General features: G+C 37.0%; 1 long non-coding RNA gene across 1 annotated transcript in view; it reads left to right on the top strand.

Annotated features, from left to right (window-relative positions):
- Positions 1-25,519, top strand: part of LOC125325631 — a 114,254-nt gene that overhangs the window by 28,711 nt on the left and 60,024 nt on the right. The window contains exon 2 of the long non-coding RNA XR_007203448.1: positions 20,531-20,677. This is a non-coding gene — a long non-coding RNA (uncharacterized LOC125325631). The remainder of the gene's footprint in view (positions 1-20,530; positions 20,678-25,519) is intronic.

A 25,519-nucleotide genomic window follows, 5' to 3' on the forward strand; every position in this document is an offset into this window, starting at 1 on the left:
TTTTCAAATCTTACCCTTATGAACAAATAGTTTCCAGCATGTAACTGCAAATGTTTAATATACATGTTTTCCAGGTAGAATGTCAAAATGTGAGGTTTGGAAATTCAAATGTAAAGTAAATGGTCCTGTCTCTCATCCTGATGGTTAGAAACTGATCTGTTACTGGGACTATGGAAAAATACAAGATCGTATAAGTGTGTAGGTAGGTTCTCTGCCTGTGTAACTTATTCACTGATTTCAATGATATTTTGACAGTTGATGCCTGTTGATGATCCAGAGGTATCAGTTTTTATATGTTAGTATGAACTAATAGGGCATGTCTGTCACCTGAGTCAAGGTAGGCTTGTAGTTCTCTGGTTTACAATGTCTGATTTTTGCTCTGCATTTCCCTTTTGAGTGATCACTTATTTAATGTGTAAACTTGTTATAGTTGGTTTCTGTAAGAAGAAAAAATGCAAATGTGTTTGAAGGGCTTATAGATCATTCTAGCTATCAATGTGATACAAAATTAATAATTCCTAACAATTTCTTCAGTGATGCATTGGAAATTACTATGTAATGCCATCTGGTTCAGGAAATTTTAGAAAAAAAATAATCTGAATGAAGTTGAGGATCGAAGAAAATGCCGGTAGCTCTCCTGTTTTATTTCGGTTTCCTGTAATTTTATACAATAACATGTCTGATCTTTTTATAAATATCTCTAGTGCAAAAAAAAAGCCCATATATTTCCTGGTAACTGAACTAAGGCTAGAAATTTTTTCTAAATCCCATTTCAGAACACAACACTGGTTTTATTTCAGATATTTTTTTAAGATTGCTTTTGTGAATTATTTGTCCATAAAGGAGAAGTATAGAACAATACATCTTCTCCTATTTATGGATTCTACAGATGTGACACTATACATGGACCTTGTTCAAATGTTCCTATTGCAGCAGGAAAAAGTAATCCAAACCACTAGATATACATAAGAGATTGCCTTGGCAGTCATAGCTGATTTTTTACTGTTTATGTTTTTTTATCAGATGAGCACTTTATTCCAGGTTTTAAATCCCCTAGATGGCACTACAGAATGCAGTATTTAAATGTTTCATACAATGCCATGAAATAGATGAAGTTAAGTAATTTTTCTCTTGAAAAATAAACATTTATGATTTTTTTAACAAAATGAAATAAAAGGCAAAGCTTTTGTTTGACACATTCATGGCATTTTGGCATGTCCTGATGTACAAGAAATGGAACAGTATGCTAGACATGTGCCAGATCACATATAACCCTTTCTGCTCATGTGGTCCAGATGGTGGCTGTCAGTTTCAAATCCAGACTTGGGCCTTCAGGTCTGAATTGGAAAATAAGTGTATTCAATCTAAAGAGAATAAAAATCAGGAAAGAAAACAAGGATTGTTGTTTTACGTTAGAAATGTACTTGGCAATTGAACATATTAAAATTGTCTGTTTCAAGGAGTTGTTGTTTGAGACAACATAAGAGATTTTAATATTTTAATTGGTATTTAAATTTCATGCTTTAGTTGCAGGTACCTTGCATGCTGGACCTCATGGGAATCCTGATAGTTTGTACTACCCCTGAGCATTTCTTTCGCAGTTGGTATGTCATTGTCTGCAGATCACTGCAGTAAATACTTTACTGTACTGCTGAAAAGAGAGAAAAACATTGCCATCTGCAACTACAGCTTGCAAATTACAGCTTGCAATCGTCTGCTATTAAATAAAGACACTTTAACAATATTTTGGGTTTTAAATTAGCAATTTACATCACAAGATGCTGAAAATACTAGTCTTTTAATACAGCAATTTTTGTTTCTTTTTAACCAGGCTTCAACATGTATTGAATAATATAAAAAAATAAAGTAACACAAACCAGTGTTTACTTAAAACAATAGCCACTGACAGTGAGACACACAGATGGAAACCCAATAGCTTGTATCTCAGTGGGAGGTTTCATTTGAGGACCTCGATGGGGATGATTGGACAGGAACACTCTAATTTACATCATGGAGAATCTATTCTGATGCCTTTTTCACAGCTCTGCTGTGCCAAACTAGGTCTCCTCTGAGAAACTGGTCACATACAGGGAGAAGAAAGAAAAAACTAGTCTGAATGAGAGGAAAAAGCAGAGTTTCACGTACTGCTATCTTGCAATAGTCTGCTATTTTGTGGACACAAGTAATGGCAGAACCATGCTTTTGCTTTTTTTTTTTTTTTTTTAAGAATGGTAAAAGGACAGCAGAGGAGCTATAGGGCAAATTTGATGTGTGGTGCATATTGCCCTATAGGCTAAGGAAGGAACAGAATTGCATAATGTCCTGCCAGGAAGTGGCCCAAAACCTCCTCTTTTAGTGTCACTTCATTTACAATGATAGAATGAAAGACTGGAGAGAAGCTGTCCATTATAATGAGTGCAGAGCTCATTCTTTCATCCAGGGAATCTGAGTGTCAGCAAAATATATGGAGGGATTCCTGACAGAAAAAACCCTAGATGTAATGGAAATGCCAGCAAAGAATTCTATGAGGTAAGCATAGTTTTCTGTTAAATTCTACCAGATGGTCCACAAAGGCCTATAAAAGTGCTTTTCAGTTATAAATCTTACAGAATTTTTCCTCCCAGGGCCAATCTTGTAATTGCTAATCAGTGAAAGCTACAAGTGCTTGCTTTATCTTTGAGTACACACAAAGATGTTTTACTTCTAGTCTGCCTGGGCTTTTGGGAAAAGCAAATTCTTTATTATTGATGAGAAGGTAAATCTACTGGGGCAGGTGGGGAATAGCATAACATTCCTCGTGAAGTACAGCCAGAGCCTGCTTGGGCATTTGGTAACACACTGATTGTTGTAGGGGGTCCTTTTCTTCCACATACTTTCGTGATGCTCTTAAACTGCCTATTCATTTTCTCAGTCAGCTTTCCCAATAGAAATATGTACAGTCTTTTGGCCAGGAGCTAGGAATCCTTGTTTCTCCTTCATAATGATCCTTAACTTTTTTTCTGATGTTGAACAAGTCTCTTAGGTTATGTTGGAACCTATCTGTGGGTGTGCGCTCTGGCACTTGGCAAGGTCCTGATCTCTCAGTTCCCCTGATTTGCAGGCAATGGTCAGTGGCAGAAGCACCCAGGGTAGCCAAATATGTGTGAGAGTGAGAATAGAGGGCTTGTGGTACATATCCACGTCTCCCAGTTGGGTAGATGTGCCTCCTCTATTTAGTCCTTTTTGTTTTGTTTTCTCTATATATCTTAATTATCTCATCCTATCTATCTTAGGATCCTGGAATCCATTTTAAGACTGTTCTAGCCAGCACCATGTAATTTGAGTCCTCTGTAATACTTTCCACATGAAGCCAGCAGCAGTAGTGATATCTCTAGTAGAAACTTAGGAGCTGCCACTTACAGACTTACTGTAGTCCCTGATACTGCCACTTATTCTGCAAACTCTTAGGATCAGGTTTATATCTCACCATTTGCCAATATAAAGCTTAGCATAATCTCAACTGGTCTGTGAAGAGACAGTTGTGATACAAATACTTTTCAAAATGCATCTTTTGTTACTGAAAATGTAAATTATTATCATTATTTAGGTCATTTTTTCTTAATCCTTTTTATTTTTTCTCTGATAAAAAGGACTGTCTCACAACAGTAGGGTATACAAATTTTCACAGTAAGAGAAGAAAAGGAGGAAAAAGTCTTTTAATAAAAATTTAATCTTACTGAAATGTCGGCAGTTATACTCAAAGCACATACCAGCCTCAGAATATTGTTATTTGTCAAAAGTTTTATGAAGTGCAATTCCTTCATTGTATATCATTCTCTTGGTGCCTGCTGAGTAGCTAAGAAATTTCAGTCATGATCCTAGCAAAATAATGGTAAGACCATTTAGATTCTTAAGGTGATTTGCCAGCAAAAAGTGCTAGTGCAATTACTAACTTGCTTTTTAGACTGTTTATTCTGATTAGTCATCTCTCTGACACTCATTATCACTCCATTATTTCACTTAAGAACTGATGCCGTACATTCTGTTTAAATGTCACATTGGTCTGCATTTAGTCTTGTGAGTCCTGTTCAGATGATCTCTGTATCTAACTCAACTGCTGCTTCAGCTCTGCTTTTCTGCTTCAGAAACCGAATCCAGAGGACACTGTTCTTGGCCTTTTATTAGGTGCTATTTATAGTGCCTTTTGGTGGTAAGGATTGGTGGACAATGGATGGATTTTCATCTCTCTGCTGATTATGAACTTTTATTTAATTTTAAAAGGTTTAAAAGACTTTGGTTTTTTTATGATTGACCATACTTTCTGTCAGTAAAGTGTAACTGAACTCCCTCTAATTTCTTATAACAAAATGCACAGATATTCCTGTAATGTGCATGAGGCTTTAAATGACTGAGAGATGCCATTAATCTACTACTAATATTTGGAACAAAAATATAGGTACTTGTACCTTTGTTAATGAATGATCAGTCTTTTCTGAACCACTGTTTCTGTATGAGAACTATGCATATGTTGCTTAAACTGGAATAGCTATAATTTTTATATATGCTTGTTAGGAGGCTGTGTTTAATCCTGAAGACTTCATACAGTTCTTGGCTTGAATTAAATATATCCTTTTCTTTTTTCAAGAAGAAAAGGCCATTTTTCCTGTTTTATTAGTAATGTAATAATTATCTGTGGACTGTTAAAAAAAAAAAAGGGAATAAAATGTGAATGTTTATGTTTGCACACATATAATTCTTATTACACAGCTTTTGATATGAATCCCTTGAGCTGGATGAAGGCCAGTTTATTTCCTAACCTATCACAGAACAGCTGGAGGCCATGTGTAACTGCAGACTTGCCAAATCCAACAGTTTTGGCTCATGGGAATTTGGATCAGAGAGACGGTGGCAGTCCAAGACTGCTTCATAGAGAAGCATAATTTAGACATGGTTCCTGTAATCTTGTCAAAGACAGTCTGCAGATAGCCTGAAAAAGAAAAAAAAAAGGAGAATTTTCAAGAGATTAAGAAGTTCAATAAAAAGACAGGCATACTGTATTCTGGAAAAGGACAGATTTTTATTTTGAGTTTTGTGATGGAGCAAAGATTTTGCTGAAGCTAAGCTTAAAACTAGTGGGCATAAAACTGGATGTTCTCATCCTGGTGACTCAGAACCAGAGCAAGACATGATTCTTCTTTAAAAATTCTCATGTTGTTTATTAGTTTAAATGTGTCTGGACAGGCTGTAATAAGATGAAGTGTGTGCAGTCTGTTCCATGCAAACTTTCAGAATTTGACCTTTATAAGAGTATGCTACAGTTTAGAGTGTAGTAGAAAAGGTAATTTTTGGAATAGTTTTTGAAAGACATTGCTTTGGGAGTTCAGATTCTTGGCAAACTTCAGTGTGTTGATACCACCGTTACAGACATTTCAGAAATAATAATAATACATCTAGATTACCCAGATACTGGCCCTAAGGGCTGGGTGATATTGCCAAATTCTAAACTGAGAATAGGGCTGTACAGATTCCCCATGCAGCTTGTGTTTAATTTTACAGGAGACATTGTTTTAATTTTTCTAGTGATCCCCAATATAGAAATTATAGTCTAATCAGTGCAAGAGTCCAAGAAATTTTGTGTACATGCCAGCAAAAAATCTTCTAAATATGACATAGTTTTACTTGGTAGTATAAATACCTACTGGAGCTTGATTAGAAGATATTGTAGAGAGGTGTATGCTAAATTTTGACTATAGTACTGATACCCTCTGAGAAACAGGCAGTAGTTCCAACAACCTGTCTTTGCTTGGAGATAATCTTCTCATGGAAATTTTTATTTTTACCTGTCTTCCTTAGAGTCAGGCAGGCAGCTGCCTGGATAGGTACAGGCCTGCAGCAGACACCCAGGCTCCTATTTTTTCCATGATGCTACATACTGAGAGCTAAAATTCATCTAAGAGCAGGAACATTTGTGCATTTGGAGCACTCTCCAGGGCCATGGTGGCCACAGCTGCAAGGTTGGCAAGACTGCTGCAGCTCCAGAGGCTCCAACTTCTTAAGCACAGTTGCCCAGAGTGCCAAGAGCTTGTTTTTAGCCCCTTTGAAACAGTGCTGCTCTCTTCTTGATATACTGGCTTATGTGATGGAGTACATGATCACTTGGGGAGTGGGTCCAGGTCCATGGATCACTTCCCTGTTGGAAGACAAACCCTGTACTTCCCAATTTTTGCTGCAAACTACCTGGTGCTAAGGAATTTTTTCCTGCTGAACCCAGGCTACTGTGTGAAAATAAATTGGTATCTCTGTGATAGGAAACACTGGGGGAGAAGAGCTTGAATCTGTTGTCCAGAACTGAGAAAATCCATCTGGGATGAGGTAGACTTGAAATACTGTCCTTGACTGCAGATATGTTTATTCCTTTTAAACTAAATGGTTGTTGAATGAAAAACAGAAGCAGTATTACTGTCATCATCACAGTTTAAGTGTGTTCCTTCCTCTCTCTTTCCCATACTTGCAAAATGACCTCAGAAGGGGAAATGCAGTCCTGAGCTCTCAGCCTTATCCTGTGGAGGAAGTATTTTGCCCCATATCTGTGAGGCCAGCTGAAGCCTCCTTCAAGCTTCCTTCACAAGATCTTTGTGTTGCTGTGTGCCCATGTCTGAGTTACTCATCTCAGCCTTTGTGGCCCCAGAGCCAGCAGTCACCCCTTGTGTCTGCTACTAAATTCCTCAATGCAACTGCTTTGCAGAGCCACTTTTTGTGCTGCTCTGGTTTGAGCACCTTCAATGCAATGTGGGATACATGAGACCGGGACATGCAACACCTGCTTAGTGACTTCAGTAATGCTTCTCCTTAACAGGATCCTGGAGATAACCTTTGTTAGCCCAGGAAAGGAGGAAAAATGTACATATCCCCTAAGTACAGCTATTATGCTGGTATGCAGCTTGCATCTAAGTGCTGTGAGCGTTAGCCAAAGATCTTCAACTACTTCAGATACCAAAAGTAACAAAACTGTGATAACTTAATATTCAGCACAGGATACTTAGACTGGTTGCAAAGCTCTTTTAGAGCAGACTCAAAGTGCTTCTTCAGAGTGTCACATAGTGCCATATAGATCCACTTTTAATGGGAAGTTTAAAAAAAATCCACTCCTGCACATTTAATATTTCGCAATTAGCTTTTCTTTGCTATTACCTGAACTGCTGCTAAGGCAGATGGCACTGTCTAGTTCCTGTCATCAACTGATGAACTTCAGCTGTCTCTAAAAGGTGCGATTTAAAGAGAGCTTCTGCAGGAAAAGAAAATATGACCCTGTTGTGCAAGTGATAAAAATCAGTGTATTGGCTAATTGTCAGACAGACTAGTGATCATACAGTGATGATAGGCACCTGTGCATTACTGGAAGTTAGTTACTGAACATAACCATTTCTCTTCTGTTCCTAGAGAGAGCAAAATAAATACGCTGGTATGTGTTTTTGTTCAGAACTCAAATGGCCTTGTCTACTATCAGGCCTTAATTTAACGGCATTTGTTCCTTGTTCAGAATTAGTTCCATACTGATTTTTTGAATTGGTTTTTCTTTTTTTCCAGAAGATGTTTTATTTCCTCTTGCTTTCAAATCATGAAACAATATAAAAAAATTATCCAGCTACACCTTTGGGTAGGGTTGCAAGGCAGAAAGTAAGGTCATGAATTACCTCCTCCTCTCACTCTGGTGCTAGAATTGGTAACTCTAATGCAGTGGAAAGAGACTTCTTGAAGATGAACTGTTTGGCTTTCCTGTCAGAAATGGAGAGGTGATTTACAAACTACAGAACATGCGTAAAACCTCGAGACTACCAATCTGCAGATTATTATTTGATTTTTTCTCTTCAGTGAACAATTCTAATCCTATATGCCGAGTTTTACTTCATAAGTGTCTTACTACCCAAAGATAATCTTGCATTTTTCAGACAGTTGTAGTGTCTACATATCAATATGCTGAATAAGAGAGAAATACTCCAAGGCTGTCACTGTCAATGCTCAATAAGAAATAAGATCTCTCAGAACACTTTGCATCATGGAAAGAATTAATTTTTAAGGCTATGTAATGAAAGTCTGGATACTTGCACACCATAGACTGAGTTCTTTAGAGTCAGAAATAATTTGAAGATGTTTCTCATCTACATTACGTTTGCAGTAGTTACAGCCAGAGGTCTCAGTCCTAATGTACTAGGCATTACAAGAAAAGTAGTGAATAAAGACATTTTTTCCTAAAGGACTTTTACTCCTGAGCTAGGAAACACTTCCTAAGAGGCAGGAAAATATTGAGTGTGTTCACGGGAAGTATTTCATGTAACAGAAGTTTTTCCTCCTGCTGCTTAAGGACCGCAAGAGTGGAGTCAAAGTCCTTCTCCGTATATTTAAAGAACCTCATAAAACCTATTATTTTGTTTGAAAATGTTTTAATCTACATTTGTCTCAAAAAATACCAGAGGAATGTAGCTTTGACCAACATGTTTAGCTGCTAAACATTTAGTTAGTACCATTTATTAAAGCTGTATGATTTATTAATATACTTAGTATTCTTTCCCTTGAACAGCACAGCTCAGCCATCATTATAAAGTTTGTGTGAAACACAAATATATGATGTGGGACTGAATAGACTTTTTATCTAAAAAATGTTTTATCACCTCTCTATCATTTTATATTTCCATAGTGGCTTAGCTTTATGTGGGATGAGACGTAGTTGCCCCTGAAGAGGTCTTGAATGCAATGTGCTCTGCATCCTGCTTGACTGCCATCCACAAATCTGAAACGCAGACTTGAGTGCAAGCAGTGTGCCTAGCAGCATATAGACTTACCTGACACACCTTCATGATTTAGAAGGCATGAGCAGGCTGTGCTTACAGGTTCACTTTCCATTTAGGCTGAGTGTCTGGTTTTGAAGATAATTCTTAGGCAATTTCTGCCCCAAAGAGCAATTTAGATTAGAGGCAGCAGACTATTTCAGTTATTCAGGAGAATAAAACTTTAAATTTTTTAAAACTTAAATAGTAAAGCTGAACACAAGGGGAAAATTTCATTCTTATTTCATTTAAAGCCTTTGAAGAAAGATAGTTTTAATATTAAGAGACAAATTTCCTCTTCTAGAAGAATAGACATGACTTCAGGTGTGGAAACGGAGCTCAAGTAGTGGCAGGTGAATTATCCTGAAGCTGCTGTGGGGCATAGTTGCTTGTCAGACTGGCAGACTCATTGTGGCTGGGAGATAAAGATATTTGGGAAGAGATTTATAGAGCTGTGTCCACTAGATTTCAAAATTCTCAAGTAAAGTTCACCCAAATCAATATTATCCATTTAGATTCTAATTCGCCTTTCAAAAATTCTTTAGGATTGATGTTGCAAGAAATAAAATTGATCGCTTCATGACTTCTTCTTGCCTGGCCTTCAGATCATGACCCCTAACTTCCAAACTGGCTAAAATAGCTCATTTTCCATCAGCAGAGGCAGAAGAACCTTGTTTCTGGGCCTGCAGGTGGTTTCTGTCAGGAAAAAGGATATTGGGTAATTATGATTCTAGAATTAAACACAACAGTGCCTTTAACCAGAATGTGGAAAATCATGAGCTGTCAACTTTCTTCTTGTAGTATGCCAAATATTTTGGATTATTAATTTTATCTTGACTAGGACACAGGTGCTTTACATGGATATCTTGCCTTTGATTTTTAGTGAGATCCTTGATAAAGCATTTATTTTCTGTTGTCTCACTTCTTCAGTGGGAAAAATTATAGTTACAGGGATATTGTAAAGGTCAATGGTATTAATTATTTGGACCACACTCTCAGGCACATGATGTGACTCCTGGTGTGTCCTGCATGGGGCCAGGAATTGGACTTGATGATCCTGATGGGTGCCTTCCTACTCAGTGTGTTCTGTGATTCTTTGATTATACGGCAATAATGAGAGGGACTGTACAGTTGGTTGGACAATAAATGATGACTTTGGTTAGAATTGCTGTTTACTACAGTCCATTCAGTAGAACAGGTAAATATATTCAATTTTTTTGCAAGAAAGTGCTAAGTTTAGAGAAGTGTTTGCTATAGAGCTTTTCAAAGCTAATAAGAAATACTTATGTAAGAGGGATTTTAATAAGCATTCTCCTGCTGAGTTCTACATTTTTGATTAATTTAAAACAAGTCATCCAGTTTTAATGTATCAAAAGACAGCTACATTCCAACTCTGCTGTTGGATTTTTGCATGGAGTCATGATTTTTATTTAGGTACGTGTATTTAAATCTCAAGGTCATAATACTTCTATTTAAGAGTCCATTTACAGTTTCTGTACTGTTCTTTTCTACATCACAAAGGTTTGTGGTTTGATTGCATCAAATCTGAAAACAGTAGCAGACTAGAGAAATGGTTATAATTCTCTAAGTAAAAGCCCTAATTAAAAGCTATATTAACTAGCTTAAAATAAGATAAATATTTCTGTCAGTAGTGATATATAAAAATTTTTCATTTTTCTTATGTCAAGCTTTGATAGACTGTAAAATCAAGATTTTTTCCAAACAGCTGATAAGGCATAATCTACTTCGTTTCATAAGAAGCATATCTGTGTAGTTATAAGTCTGTAAGAGCCAGAGAGGTATGGATAAGTTAGCAGACTTTGGAGGCTTTATAAAATATATCATGGGCTATTTGATTATAATTAGAGAGACTACTTTACTTTTATCACTACGTTGTTTTGTTGACAGAATGTAAAGCATGTAAAGGACTTACAACCTTTCAAAATCAGCTGCTTCACAAGCAGAATAATCTTTTGGATAAAACCAACATTTAAGCTCCTGTTATGTGGCTATTTCACTCCCTTGGAGAAGATAGCAGGGTAGGTTGAATTATCTGGTAGACAATTGTCTGAATGACAGCTACAGTGTTGGTACTCAGTGATGAATTCTTGAAGGCTGATGGACATTTTAGAGTGAGCGAGAACAATTCTCAAGGTATAAATTTTAAAAAAGTTATGCAATTTAAAAAAACCCCTACAGCAGTAAGAAGAAAACATTGCTTAATTCTATATTCCTTGAGCTAAATGTCTGCTCTGGAATCATCCTATTTCCTCGGTAAAAGCTAATCATACAGTAGCAACTAAATTGCATGTGTCCCTTTACTTAACTTTGTAGAACACATAGGCAATTATGGGAACTAAGAAAGGTTATACTGGCCATCAGTCATTCTAATTTTATACTTTATTCACCCTGTGGTGCCTTATAATTGTTTCTTAAATGACCTTATTATGTTTGTGCAACATGGAAAATAGCTTACTTCACCTGCTTAAAAATTATTCAGATTCCATGTGTTTCTATTAAGTCATTTTTATATGCAGACGGCTTAAATTACTTATTATAAACTGCACATCTGTGGGTTGCCTACACTAATTGGTAAGCCAAATTACCTAACCAATTGGTTTTTCTGGCAGTGATGCCACAGAATTTATTTATACCTGTGCCCTGACTTTGCCTCTGGTGGGCCTGCACTCACCGTAGTGCCTCAGGAATTTTGACGTGTCTTAGAGCCTTAGGAAAAAGGAAGCAGTGCAGACCCCGTGCATCTGGCTTCAGTTTCTGCCTGCATATTCCTTATCACAGACCTTCCATTCTGCTCTTGCTTACTCAGGATAAAAGCTTATTTCATGTCCATATCCGACAGGGCAAGCTGAATTCTGCTTAGTTAAAAAATCCTATGGTGGCAATGGAACTTTTTTGACTCTAAAGTATATAACCTATATTTCAACACTCTTTAGCTGACTAGATGGTATCCAGTAACATCAATATAATGTGCTTTAAATATTTTTCTGGTGTTACTTCAGTAGCTGAGAAAGATTGATTCTGTGAAATGGCAGTGGATTCCATGTCAAGAACTGAGAGTCTGAAGTGACCTAAGCAGAGTACTTTATCTCCTAAGCATCCTCCCCAGCCTTTCTGACACCACCAGTTAGTAGGCTAAGCCATTCTTTTGTGGGAATGATAAACTGAAACCACTGATCACATTATGCTCTGTAACTCAAGGTAATTAATGAATGTACAACCAAGTACAATATCTTCAAGTCATATCTACCAGGAGTAGGCAATGCTCATCAGTTTTCTGAGTAAATTGATAGATGCAGGATGGCTTTTTTTTTGTTGTTAGGAAGGATTTATTTCCTGGAGGATAATTTTATATCTCTTTTGTGACTGAAAGCTTGAGGCTTCCTGCTGTTAATTTTCAAGTTAATCTTAACCTCTAGTAACAGAGAATATATTGCTTCTGGGATGCCTGATCAGGAAAGCAACCTTTGCCTTCTCTCTCTCCCCAGGAATGGAAGGTTGTAACAGCAAGGAGAAAATAACCTTTCTTGTTATTGTACCAGTTTTACCACTCGGAACATTAGCCCTAATTCGGCTTGGTGTGTATTACAGCTGCAATCACTGGTAGTCTGTCACTGAAACAACAGATCTTGAAACTGAAATATGCTTGTAGATTCCAGCATGGAATCTTTATTGAAGCTATCCTGCTATGTAGAAGGGGATGCATGGTTAAAAGTGCTGGAATCAGTGGCCTAGCACTGTCAATTCTCAGCTGTAAGGCAGAAAAGATGCATTTGGCTTCTATATTTTTTCCTATATTTTCTCAGTGTCTTTACAATGCAGAAAACATAGGGAGATATGAAAGGAAGAACCAGAACCCAGGAAGAGTTTGCAACAAATCCCATTCAGGTCAGGGTTTGCATTCTTGAAAAATGAGAGACACAAGAGGGAGGGGGAGAGGAAAAGCAAAGGAGAAGGAAAGCAAAGCAAAGCAAAAGCAAAAGAAAAAGGAGTAACTTCCCTTACATGTTGCTTTTCTGCTTAATGAAAAACATTGATAACATTATAGATTTTTTTTTTAGCCAGGGTTAAGACTTGCTTGAGATTTCAAAGAAAAGACATTGGGTTCTGGTGTAAACTCTACACCCAGTAAACTCTACTTTCAGATAGATATACTAGATACATGTAACCACAAAAATAGATGTTTTTGACCAATAGGTGTTTATGACCACAGACAAAATAGGATTTTACATGTAACTTTTTTTTTTTTCAGTGTTTATGATTTTTTTAACATAATGGATTTCTGAATGGATGCTACTCCCAAGCACTTTACCTTCTAAGACATTATGATAACTGGGCTGGGACTCCAAATTTCACCTGCAGGACTGAGCATCTGAAAATCAAACACAAGGATGCTCGGTTCTTCCGGGACAATCATCTTTTCTAAAAGTGGTCTTGTTTTCCTTTGAAATTGAATTGCTATATAATTATTATAAAATTATAGATATAAATTTACAATAATATAGAATCATATATAATAAGATATATTTTTGTATAATAAGATATCAAATAATATAAAACAGATTTAACACTATCACTATAAATAAGGCAGATATCTTACTGTTGATGGCAGGTGTCAGTAAACTAATGTATATTTTAGATGTTGCAATGTTTTTAATGCAGACTTTTTATTTCAGATCACAATATGTACTTTGAGTTAAACAAGAACACAGAACGCAGAAGCTTTTTCCATAAGAAAGAAAACTTAAAAAAAGAGATGAAAAACCAGAAACTTACTTTCGAAAAGGTGTAATATATTTTCTGTACAATTTACAGTACCTTATCTTAATTGAATAGGTTTATCCTGCAACCATTTATGGAATAGCAGAGTACAGAATGAAGTAAAAAGCTCACACATAATCAGTTTTCTTGGTCTAATTTGCAATGCTTAGCAAATTAGATTCTGCAAGAAACAGTCAACCTTTGTCCTCTGCAGAGTATTTATTATTTTAATTTTGAGTTGAACATACAGTAATTTCTTACTCTTTTGTTCACAGTCAAACTGTTGAACAGTGAACTGTTTAGCATAGATCCAGAATAATACCAAAAAAAATAGGAAGAAAAGAAAAAGAAAAGCAAGTATAGATTTTGTTTTCTCAGAAGCCAGCAAATAGAGTGAAGCTGTGCTACAAACACCAACTCAAAAGAAAATACAGGAGTGTTTAATCTGTCGAGAATCTGACAAACAGTGAGTGAATACCCAAAGACAACAAAGAACATAGTTTCACAATCTTTTCTGTCAAAAACAAATAAACAAACAAACAAACAAACAAAAAGCAGCCAGGATTTGCCTGATGTCACATAAGAAGACGTGGGGGCTTTGGTTACAACCGTGCCCATGAGATATTGGACCAGCAATGCTTAATCTATAAGAACACTTTTGCTCATCAGTCTGCAAGATGGTGACTTTGTCCACAGTGTGAACAGGTTCCTTCCTGCAGCTTTGCTCTGGGGTTCCTCCACAGTGTTACTCCCTCTTCTCATACAGTTGTCCAGCCTTCCCTACAAATTCCGCACAAATAATATTTATTATTCAGCATTGAATAATTCTGGTATTAACATCCCACCCCCACATTCCTTCCTATCCATTTCTTTCTCCAGTCATTTTAATACTATGGCAAAACTAAAATTTTCCCTTGCAATCTAAACCAGACAGTAAAATATTCAAATTACTGGCATTCACTGGTTTTGACTATTTATTAGTCTAGGATTCTGTTAAGAAAATCACAAATTCAATAGCTTGTGAGAAGCTGCTCACACATTCCCAAAATATGTTGCAGAGGCTAAAAGAATTTTCAAAAGCCTGAAAAAGCATCTAGCTCTCCCCCAAACTTACTGTCTTTTTATCCTGTGGCTTATTCTTTATTCTCCCTTTTGTCCAGTTGCTAGTGCATTTTCCAAGTGACAGAGTTTCTAATATTTCTCTTAGACAAGTAACAAGGTGAATAATTCCCCAGTCAGAATGATTTTCCCTCCTGACATTTAGCAAAATAATCAAAACAAACACCCTTCTTAATTTTATCTCATTATTCTTCCTGGAGCTATATTCCCTTTTTGTCACTTGGAATAGTGCCTCTCCTTCTGCAATGCTTTCCCTTGAAAAATTTGTAGGTTATTATTGCTCTGCTTAGTTGTTGCTTAGCTAAGTGATATATGTTTGACAGACTGTAATTGCATGAGCCCTTGGGAAGCAAGACTGCCAAGCTGCGAACAGCTCTATTTGGGATACGTGTTACAAGGTGTGTCAAATGCAGCCAGATATAGTGCATAGACAAGAGAAGAAAACCTCAAACTCTGGCTAAATGAAAAGAGAAGGAAGGATTTTTTTTATGCCAGTTATAAAAATCTCAGTTATTTTCTGAAGTTTTCTGAAGGTCACATACACATATGCAGCAGCCTGGATTCACAAGCACTTGTACATTCACTGGTCCCCCAAGTACCGGCGTGGTACTGGTACTTGTCCAGCTGCCACTCCTGCCCAGGACCCTGTGCCCTCTGACACTCCCCACAGGTCCCTCACTCACAGGCTGGTCATTTGGAAGGTTTGCTAGTGACCCCACATACCCCAGACACATGATATGTGATACATATGAGATACAGGCACCTGCCCCTGCCCAGCAGCTGGCACCAGGCACACAGCCTGTGATCCATGGTCTCATTCCAGCTGCCAGTGCTGAGTCCCTCACACTCCTCACTCATGCCTGCCTCACCTCCTAGTAGCTGTTTTTGGGGGCACACACCATTCCTACCGAAGTGGCAGGGTCCAAGACCCCCACTGACACCAGTAGGTGGCACAGAGACCCCGCTGGCTCCAGTGAGTGACACCACAGGTCAGGCAAGGTTATCCACACACCCTTGTCCAAATTCCCTCTCTTGTTGCCTCAGAAATGGCACCTTAGTCCAGCACTCACATAAACACGGAAATGTCTTGATTAACCATATTTCCCTCTTGTCAGTTAAAATCACAGGTTGATCCTTTCTGGAATTGTGCCTCGAGTTTCTTAATGGTCCAAAAATTATTACCTGGAGACTTTTGGTCTTTGCCATTGTCTTTATTATCTATCCTTTGTCTACCTTGTTTTTCTTTCTTGTTCACCCTTCCCCCTTCACTTATTATCTCCTTTTACATTGAAAATGTCATTGATCAGATATCCTTGTATGTTCGTGCCTTCCACACACCCTTGTAGAAGTCAATACAGTGAATCCCAGAAAACAAAAAAAGGCCATAGAAAGTGAGAGAACTGCAAGGTGGGTGAAGTGAGAGACAAAGAAATATTTGAAGAGAAGGGGAAATGGTATTTTTAAAGCAGTATTTAATATCAGTTTCAGGTACTCAAATATAACAAAAAAATTAAAACCAGCCTGCTCATCAAATAGACTAAAGAAATGAAAGCTGAAATTCTTGAAGCACATGTGCTTTTAAATACAATATTTGGGGTTATTCTTATTTGCATATTAATGTTATAGTAATTAGAAAGTTATCCTTATTAGACTTTACATTCTGATTTTTTTCCCAGAAGCCCCAGAGGCAAAAAGGTTTCATCTGACCAAATGTCATCATCTACAGCTCAGTTATTCATCCTGAGCTTGCTCTCTGTCAGTGGGGAGAAGTAGGCACTTCTTGGGTGTGGCATATCTCATTCTAAAATAGACTTCTAAAATAGATCAGAGGAACCAAGCTTTAAAATTGCCTGATTTTCTTCGTTGACTATGAAGTCAGCCTAGGGAGCTGAGATGTAGGTGTCTACATTCTATTCAGATTAAATTAGGTGAGATGAATCCCACCCTTCATTTATTTTTCAAAGAATATAAGTTGAGATTGTCATATAATGATATGAATATGAGAGTTGGGACTTCAAGAAAAGCATTAAATATGACAAGAATGATGATAAGATTGTGAGAACTGTTAATAGCACTTATGGACAGAAGTGACCTGAAGTTGCCAGGGTCATACACATATAATTGTGTGCTATTAAAAGAAATAACTTATTAGGAGAGTGAAACAAAATGTTACATCAGATCTAGAGAAATGCATTCTTTGCTCTCTCTTCTGATTACTTCTCCATTGCTGCTTCAAAGTCCAACTGAAAAATCTATAGTGCAAAGAAGTAATTCAAAGAACTAGAAGGAAAAAAGAAATGAAAGACAAAAATGAGGGAATAAAGAGAGGACAGTGAAAGCAGAACAAGGGAAACAAGTGTCTCGTCATTCACTGGGCAATATTTTCTGCCTACATGCAAACCAGATTTCTAGTGACTAATACAATAGACTGTTCCTAGCTTGCTGAAGTTGTCACTTGACCGCTTCATTGTCTTTTATGTTTTGCTTTATCCTGTCCAATATTTTTTCTCTCTTCCATTTTCTTCCTGTCTATAACTGCTGTGTGCTTTCTAACACCATAGTATTTAAAGGCTCTGTCACCCTGTCTGCCCTTGCTGCCAATTGCTTTTTTTTTTTTTTTGCCTCACTGCAACTAAGCTCATTGAGTTGCTTTGGAAAGAGCTCAGTCTCCTGTCCATACCTCTGGAGGCAGAGCAACAAAACAGAGGGGGCTGCAGAGAGAGGTGTCCGCCAGCAGCAAGGGAAGTCTGGCACAATGGACATGTACAAACCCCTATATCATTGAAATGAGTAAGGAACAGGGCAGAGAAGAAGCAAAACAATTCTTTTGTGATTGCACAGAAACAATGAGTAGGGAGCCAGACAGAAAAATGAACTGGAAAAAAAGAGTACTGGCTGGAGGTTAGCTCAGTTAATTATCAGAATTGAAAATGAGATGAGCCAAATTGTGGAAAAGGGGAAGCTACAGTGTCTCATATACCTGCTTTTCTTAATCCAATCTCATTTGGAAACAAAAATGCTCTCTTTTCAGTCCAATACATATCAACAAGTAGGAGCAGGAGACTGATTTGATGACTGAAACTAAATTTGGGGGCAATGATTCTCACACAGCTGACACTAAAGTAGCTCTTTTCTTCAGATGCTGATTTTCTATGTCATGGTGTTGCCCCATGGTGCCCATGCAGTGTGGCTCCCGATTGTACAATCCTTTCATAAACAGAGAAGAAGAAACAGTCTCAATGCCAAAGAGCTTGCTTTAAGCAAGTCTACTGAGGGAGATATTTTTTCCATAATGAGCACGTGTGTCTTTGTGCTGCTCAGGTTTGTGTTACGTTACTAAATCATTTTCTCAGTCTCCTACTTCCTCTTAGGTAACAGCATGGATTTTGGAAAGAAGTTTGCCCTTCTTCAAAGTTATGCCGCATCTGAAGTGTAGCCAGATCTCCCTTAAGAGCGAGGAGCTTAGGGACGAGTGTTTGTATATTGAAGCATAATGAATTCCAGCTGAGAGACCAGAGTCAGAGGATAATGGTGGAGACCAACAAGCTTCAATGCCATCCTGCATCATGGCAACAAGCTGCAGTAATGGGAGACTGGGATGCTGGTGAGCAGAACTGATGAGGTGCAAACTAACAGAGACTATTCAAAATTAATGAGACATGCTGGGGTAGAACCTGGTCAGAGGAGAGAGTATGATGAAGGAAAAGAATGAGTGGTCCTAAAAAGAAGGAATTAAAGATAGAAACAGAGAAATATTGTTGTCAAGTGGAAATCCATTTAGAACAGGTTTATTAAGAAGAGAGTGACTGGGAACTTTGCATACCTTTTAGGTTCTCAGGAGGGATATCTGCAGCTTATTTTTTTTCTGGATGAGAGAATAATTTGATACCTGAGTTTATGTTTTTATCTTCCTTCTCAAATCAACACTAACTACTTATGGAAACTGAAAAAAAAAAAGACAAATATGTGGAATTTTACATTTCTGGAGATATGAGGCTCCAAGAGGTTGTTAGCATATATTCTGAGGTATACAGAGATTTCTGAAGGCTACTAGAGCGAATTCCTGATCATATTTTTCTTCAAAATTCTCATGAAAAGCTTTTTGTTACCACTGTCAAGAGGAAAATAAATAGTCTGAAGATGTGGCAAGTCTTATGCCATTTGGAATCATAACAGTTGCTACATTATATAAAACCATGAAAATATGTATAATATAGTAAAATAACTAAATTTAAAATGTAGAAATATAAGGTTATATCTGGTATCTGTTATAAACAATTTACTGAATAACTCCCATGATTGTGTTAAAACTTCTCTATGAGTCTGAAATTCACCCACCAATTGAGTTAAATTTCAGTGTTCTTAAATACACATTTAAAAAGCAGTAGGACTTAGGTTCAGGAGAAAAAAATCTTGATGATGGTTTTTTTGGAAGCAATTGATTCTCTTCAGTATATAATTCCCTACATAGGTTTTCATACAGATGTTTTGAATTAAAACCAATGAGAAAAGCAAGCAGGTGAGAGTTTCAAACTGATAAATTGCTGACATTCATTTCCTTTATAAGGGAAAAACAAAGAAAGCACCCTCATGCATTCATTGTGCGTAATACAGGCTCAATCTGACTCATGTTGAGTAATTGCTCTAGAACAAATACTGTTGAAACACTCGGAGTTTGTGGCTTTACTCTGCCACAAAGCCCCTGAAAGGTCCCCTGTAAAATTTCTCAGTCCATTGTATAATATATTCCTTATTCCCTGAGTAAAAGGGAATTGAAGTTATCCTGGATGATAAGGCATCACTCCTGCCTCCTCTTTTCTCTTCCTTCCTCCTCCTTGCCCCAGTTGCTGTCTCATATATATGTATATATATAACTCTAATTCTAGCCCACAAATTAGATTTTTCTTCTGACTACGATGCCCAGAATTCTTGCTTGTACATTACAGCTGAATCTGAGTACCTCATGCAAATCTAAGCATTTCTGTATTGAGTCTTTTGCAGTATCATGTCTCTGTCTGTACAAAAGCAGACCCAAGTTCCCTGGATGTCAGTCAGAAGTTTTTCTCTTCTGCAGTGCTTTCCAAGCTTATTAAACACCTGAGTCCAAAAAGGTACCTATCTGTAGATTACTGCCTTACTCATAACATGGATACAGTAGTCTTTTGCTAACCCAGACTCCTCTTTTTCAGTTTATATTTGCAGGCACTGTCTATGAAAGTCCCTGTCTCTTCCCATCATTGGAGGGCTACGTTTCTTTCAAAAAGGCATGCACCTCTGCACTTTTTGATAATCTGTAACACTAGACAGTGAGGCAGGCATTAATAATACCTTGGTCTGTGAGCTCCCTATTGGCAAGGTGGGAGGGGTACCCTTTTTATAACCCCTAGCAAATGCAGCATGTGGGGAGGTTTGTTGTATCTATCATAAAAGAGAGTGATTTGAAGGCTACCTCTGTCATATCTATCAAATCACTCACAATCTAGTTCAATTATCACAGCAATGCACAGCTGAGAGTTACTTTATCTTGCAGTGAAGAAAATGGGTACAGAGGACCAATAGAAATGAATAATCATGATTTTCACAAATGCACAGCACAGAGCAGAATAGAAAATTATAATTTCTGACTCACTTTATATTTAACATATATTTATTTATATATAAATAGAAGAGATGGGTTCTAAAGCAGTGCAGGCAGATATTTTTCTACAATTACCTTCCCCCTTCCTGCAAATTATCAAGACACAGATTAAAGGTGATCCAGTACTCACTAGCTCATTCTTCTTCTTTGCATTTGAATATAAAATCAGTTTTTTTGGTTTTTCCTCTAGGTGCTGACAGATGCAGAAGAAAGATATCCTGTCTCTATTCTTGCACCCTTCACCATTGCCTCCTATCATAACTTCAGAGAATTCAGTATCTGGATAACTGAAAGATATGATGCAGAGTTGGGAGCAAGAGGCCATCTTAACCGGCAGGTGCAATTTCCCTTTTTGTAAAAATAAGCTCATTAAGCTATAGCAATCTTCGCTGTGGTGTGCTGTAGCTACTAAATATTTACTTAGGAGTAAGGGAGACTGGGGAAATTGAATAAAGATCCAGGGTGGGGGGTACTAAATGTGTGGAGAACACTTCTAGCACAGGATGAGCCACAAATGCTTGAAGGTTGGAAATAGTATTTTTGAGAATTATAATTAAGATATGCTGACTCTGTTCTTGGACTTTTCCCTAATCATGTATATCACTTACTCTGAAAGGCAGGAGACTAAACAAGGTGTAGGAGGAAAATTCTGATTTTTTTTCACAGCTTTTCTTATCCATGAAGCACAAATCCTTTATACCCACAGAGATGGTTCTCAGGAGCTTACAGCTGTGAGTGGGGTACCTGCCCTACCAGCAAGGAAAATAAGTTAATTGTATCAACGAAGGCAAAGTCTATTAACATAGCTCCCACTACATGGGTACTTGAGATGTTACTGTAGAATTTTAGTGGAAATGAGTCTTTGGTCTATATTGGTTTACATAACCATGTACCAAACCATGATGTAACAAGTCTAGGTTCAAACCCAGAGAGGTGGTTCCACCTCTGGTTCCAGTATTTTCATCTTTAAAGAACTTTGTATGGGTTGCCTGACACCTGAAAAGATTCAGACTGGAGAGAAAATAAATGTTTAAGAATGGTCATGCAAATCAGTTGTCTCTAGTGGGATCTGGTTGTTATGTATCAGGCCTAGGAACCTGTGTCATGTACAGGAGAGAGGAGCCCATCCCAACCACGTTTTCACTGCATTATGTACACGAAGACAAAGCACTGAATATGAGCTTGCTGTACTTGAAGCAAACTCACTTCTTCTGTACAAAGCATGTCAGACTAGTCAGATTTAACCTTTCACTGACATTCACCCTAGGATTCTCTCTTTTCATTATACTGCTGTATGTTCAACTAACTGGATTACTCATGTCCTTCTGGCAAGAATAGGTTATTCTACTTCTGTATGTGCATGATTCACATAACTCAGCACAGGAACAAAGGATCTATGATTGCTAAGATGCAGAGGCACTGGTTCATCCTGACTCCTGGCAACCCGCTAAAATATATATTCTTCACCAGTCAGTACATCACTGCTACTATGGAGAAAAGCAGGTCGAATTCCTGTAAGAGGAATAAGAGAAGACAGTTCTGTGGAAAATACTGTACATCCTAAAACGGCAAATAGTCCTCCTGGAATTTTTATTTTCAGGATAGTCCTGGCTGGAATATGTATAGAGTATAAGCCAAGAGTTTGTCACCAATCCCAGAGGACAGAGGTAGGCTTATATGGCAGAACAAGGTATACACCTTATCTTTTTCTTTTCCATTTTTGAGAGTTATCATATATTCAGGTTTCTGGCAGGATTAGAGAAATCGAGTCACTTTATTGTTAAACTCTACTATAATAGTTATATATTTAAACATTGATACAACAATTATTATTAGGAGAGGCTGCTTATTTCTTTCATCAGATCTACTGCATCTGGTATAATTTTGCACTACATGAAAAGATCAAAATATTTGGTCTCTCTCCAAAGACAGTGTTACAGTCATACATAAACACATCTAGGGAGAATGTGAAATCTGGGCTACCCTTTGGATGTTGCCTACATTTTTATATTGATCTTTCTGATTATATTTCATTATTTTAAACTACAGAAAATAGGAAAACGAAATCTTTTCTGTGATCAAAGCTTTTAAACTAAAATAAAAGAAAGGAAAACTACTGAAAGTAGTGGAATTTCTGAATATAGAAAGTTTTTTAAACTGATTATATATCTACTGTTGAAAAAAAGAATTAAAATGAAAACATCAACAGTATGTGTTTTTTCTAAATGCTTGGGCTCTCAACAGGTGTCAGTCTGATTTTATCAATTTTTATAATGTAGTGGTAAAGCAATGTGAAGAATCAAGGTTTATTCCAAATAGCACTGTGTTGAATTCTACAATTAGAAAGTAAGATTATGTTATATTAGAGAAACATGTCTTTTTGAATATATAATTGCAGATATATTCAAATTGTTCTCTAAAATAGAGCTGGATATAGAATTCTAAATCACATTATGACCTGGAGCTAACTTGAAAGTAAAGAAATTATCCATCCTTTTCAATTATAAAAAATTTATGTATTCAGTGCACCTGCACTTCCCTTTCTCTTTTTTAGGCATTTGAATCATGAATGAACAACAAGTAGTATTCTCATATGTAATAGGAGAATAATTAGTAATGCGCCTTCCCACTAATTCTAGATTACTATTTTTTACTCTTGTCAGTCCTTGATTTTTACTGTTCTGTTTGATGTCTGGAAACTTTCATGAGCAAGAAAGCGGATTAAATTACAAACACATTTAATTACTTTTTCTGTAATCAGAGACTTCTGCAGAAAAAAATTAGGGAATATTAAGTGAATATTTGCTTTCTGACAACATGCAAACTTTGTTGTTCAGTTCACTTTAAATTCATAAACATTTAAGTGAGATTCTACACCAGTAAGCTTAAACCCAGATATTGGTAAATAGTAAATATGGATATGCATATGATCTATAAACAGAAAAAAAATTGCTTGTTGTTCATTGACCAAAAGCTTTTTCTTTGAGGAGCAGGATTTGTAGTATGTGTGGGCTGATGTCCATCCCAGTTTACTATGCAGTGCTGTGTGCTACAGCCTTCTTTGTGCCCTCAGGTTATTGTGTTTCAGTAATAGAAGAATTGTTCCTTGGGTGTGCTGTATTGATGTTTGCAAAATGTTTTGAGTTTCTCTGAGACGGAAGCTGCTATGCCAGTATAAAGTCCAGACAATTAATGGACAATTAGACTTCAAACCTCGATTTACCAGAAGAATTTAAGACTGAATCCTGCTTGATGAAGTCTCCATTAATCTTGTGCTAACAGAGATACATATGCCCTCCAGTGTCTTGATTCATTAACATGATTTCCATAATGACATACCTGGAATGAAAAAGTTCACCTTTCTACTCAGTAAATGAGTTGGAACAAATGTAGAGAACATTGACCTTACAGAGAGGCTTCTGGGTGATTAAATTGTTGAAACCATGTCAGTAAGTGCATTAGCCACTATAGAAACTTCCCTGTGGTGGTAATGAAGGAGAGAGGATAAAGATCTCTGTAAACCAATTGTCCATGTGTTTCCATCTGGCTAAGACAGAAAGAAAAAATTAAAAGGAGTTTATCTAATCACAAGTCCTCCCTCTTTTTCCCCTCCACTCTGCTGCTGTTGAACAAAACTAAAAAACAGTGCCAAGATTGTGAATCAAAAGGCTTTTCAACCTCACATAAACACTCAGATATACTTAATTCATCTCCTGCATTGATTTTTCAGAGACCTGATCAGTGGAAATTCCAAGGTGTTATGGTGAAGGGAACTATATAAAAGCTTGGCAGATAGATAGGACCAGTAGTTTTCAAGTCTTTGAAAAAACTTTACCTTTCAACACATCTGTGCCAAATATCTTCCTGTAGATTTAGTAAAGGACAGAGGACTTTGAGGGGGAGTTAAAGAACATAGAAAGCAGAAAAGCTTTTCACTGGCACTTTTAATACATTATCTTTTCTAAGCTTAGCTTCCTGTTTGCAGATCTACAGTTCTCTGCATAATTCAGTGCCCAGCAAGAAATTCTCCATGCCTGTGCACAGAATATTAAATTACACTCTAATACAAAAGGGAATCTGTCCCAGTGCACATGAAGACTGGGGTGTTTTCTATGCTGTGCTGCTCTTTCTCAGCTTATAAGCCTACAAAAATCATACAAAGACATGGCAATAGCAAATTCACAGGTTCAGTCTTTTAAAAGCTCACAATGGATATAACAAAATGTTCATGAAAGAGTTCTAACAGAGGTTTTCCAAAATCGATTTTTCTTATTCTCTCTGACCACATCTCAGTCAGAACGATACCCTTGTGACCTACAAAATGTCTGAGAGAATAAAAATGCAGCAGCAGCCGAGCAAAGAGCAGAACTTTCCAAGTCAGGAAAAAAGGCAAAAAAGCAAGAGAAACAGGACAAAGCATCTGACTTAATCATATTCTACAATGTAACTTTGCCATGGCTGAAAAGTTTAAGTCTTCCTAATGCTAACATTTCTTTTCTGCCACATAACTTGCACCCTGCCAAATAATTAATCTTCTAGAAAATATACGCTTATATGAGACATACTTGCATGATGTAATTCATATGGTCCAAGTCTATTGGCTACACCATGAAAAGCAGAACTAATCAGTCTTTTTTTCTTATAATTTGTATCTTTTGTCTCTAACCTTTTCCAGCTGAGTTGTCTTTCATGTCATCCATGACATCCCTTACCAGCAAGAGACAGCAGTGCTATACCTAGACTGGAACTATCTGTGTGCTGATCAGCCAGCAAGGGTGCACTTGCTGACTTGCTAGAAAGCTGCTGCCAAATGGAGTGTACACAGGCTGAAATCTGTTTGTATTTCTCTCAGCAGGACAGCAATTTATGCCCTACCCTTCAGTCTAACTGCTGATTTTCACAATACTTGAAGGAACATAATTATCTTCAATCATATATAGCTGAATACAGACAGTAGGGTTCAAATATTATGAAGGGCAGGGAAAGTACAGGCGTATCTAGACAGAGTTAAATGTGAAAGATCTCATTTGTTATATTTGTAGTATTCAATTTATGTCCTTTAAGAAAACCAGAAAAAATAAAAAAACCAACACAAAACCACCCTGTAACTATTGGCAGAGGATAATAGTTTATAAAGCAACATTGAAAATGCAAATGATAGATTTCTACTCTGAAAAAA

This window comes from Corvus hawaiiensis, chromosome 5, assembly GCF_020740725.1.
Source record: "Corvus hawaiiensis isolate bCorHaw1 chromosome 5, bCorHaw1.pri.cur, whole genome shotgun sequence".
Taxonomy (NCBI): domain Eukaryota; kingdom Metazoa; phylum Chordata; class Aves; order Passeriformes; family Corvidae; genus Corvus; species Corvus hawaiiensis.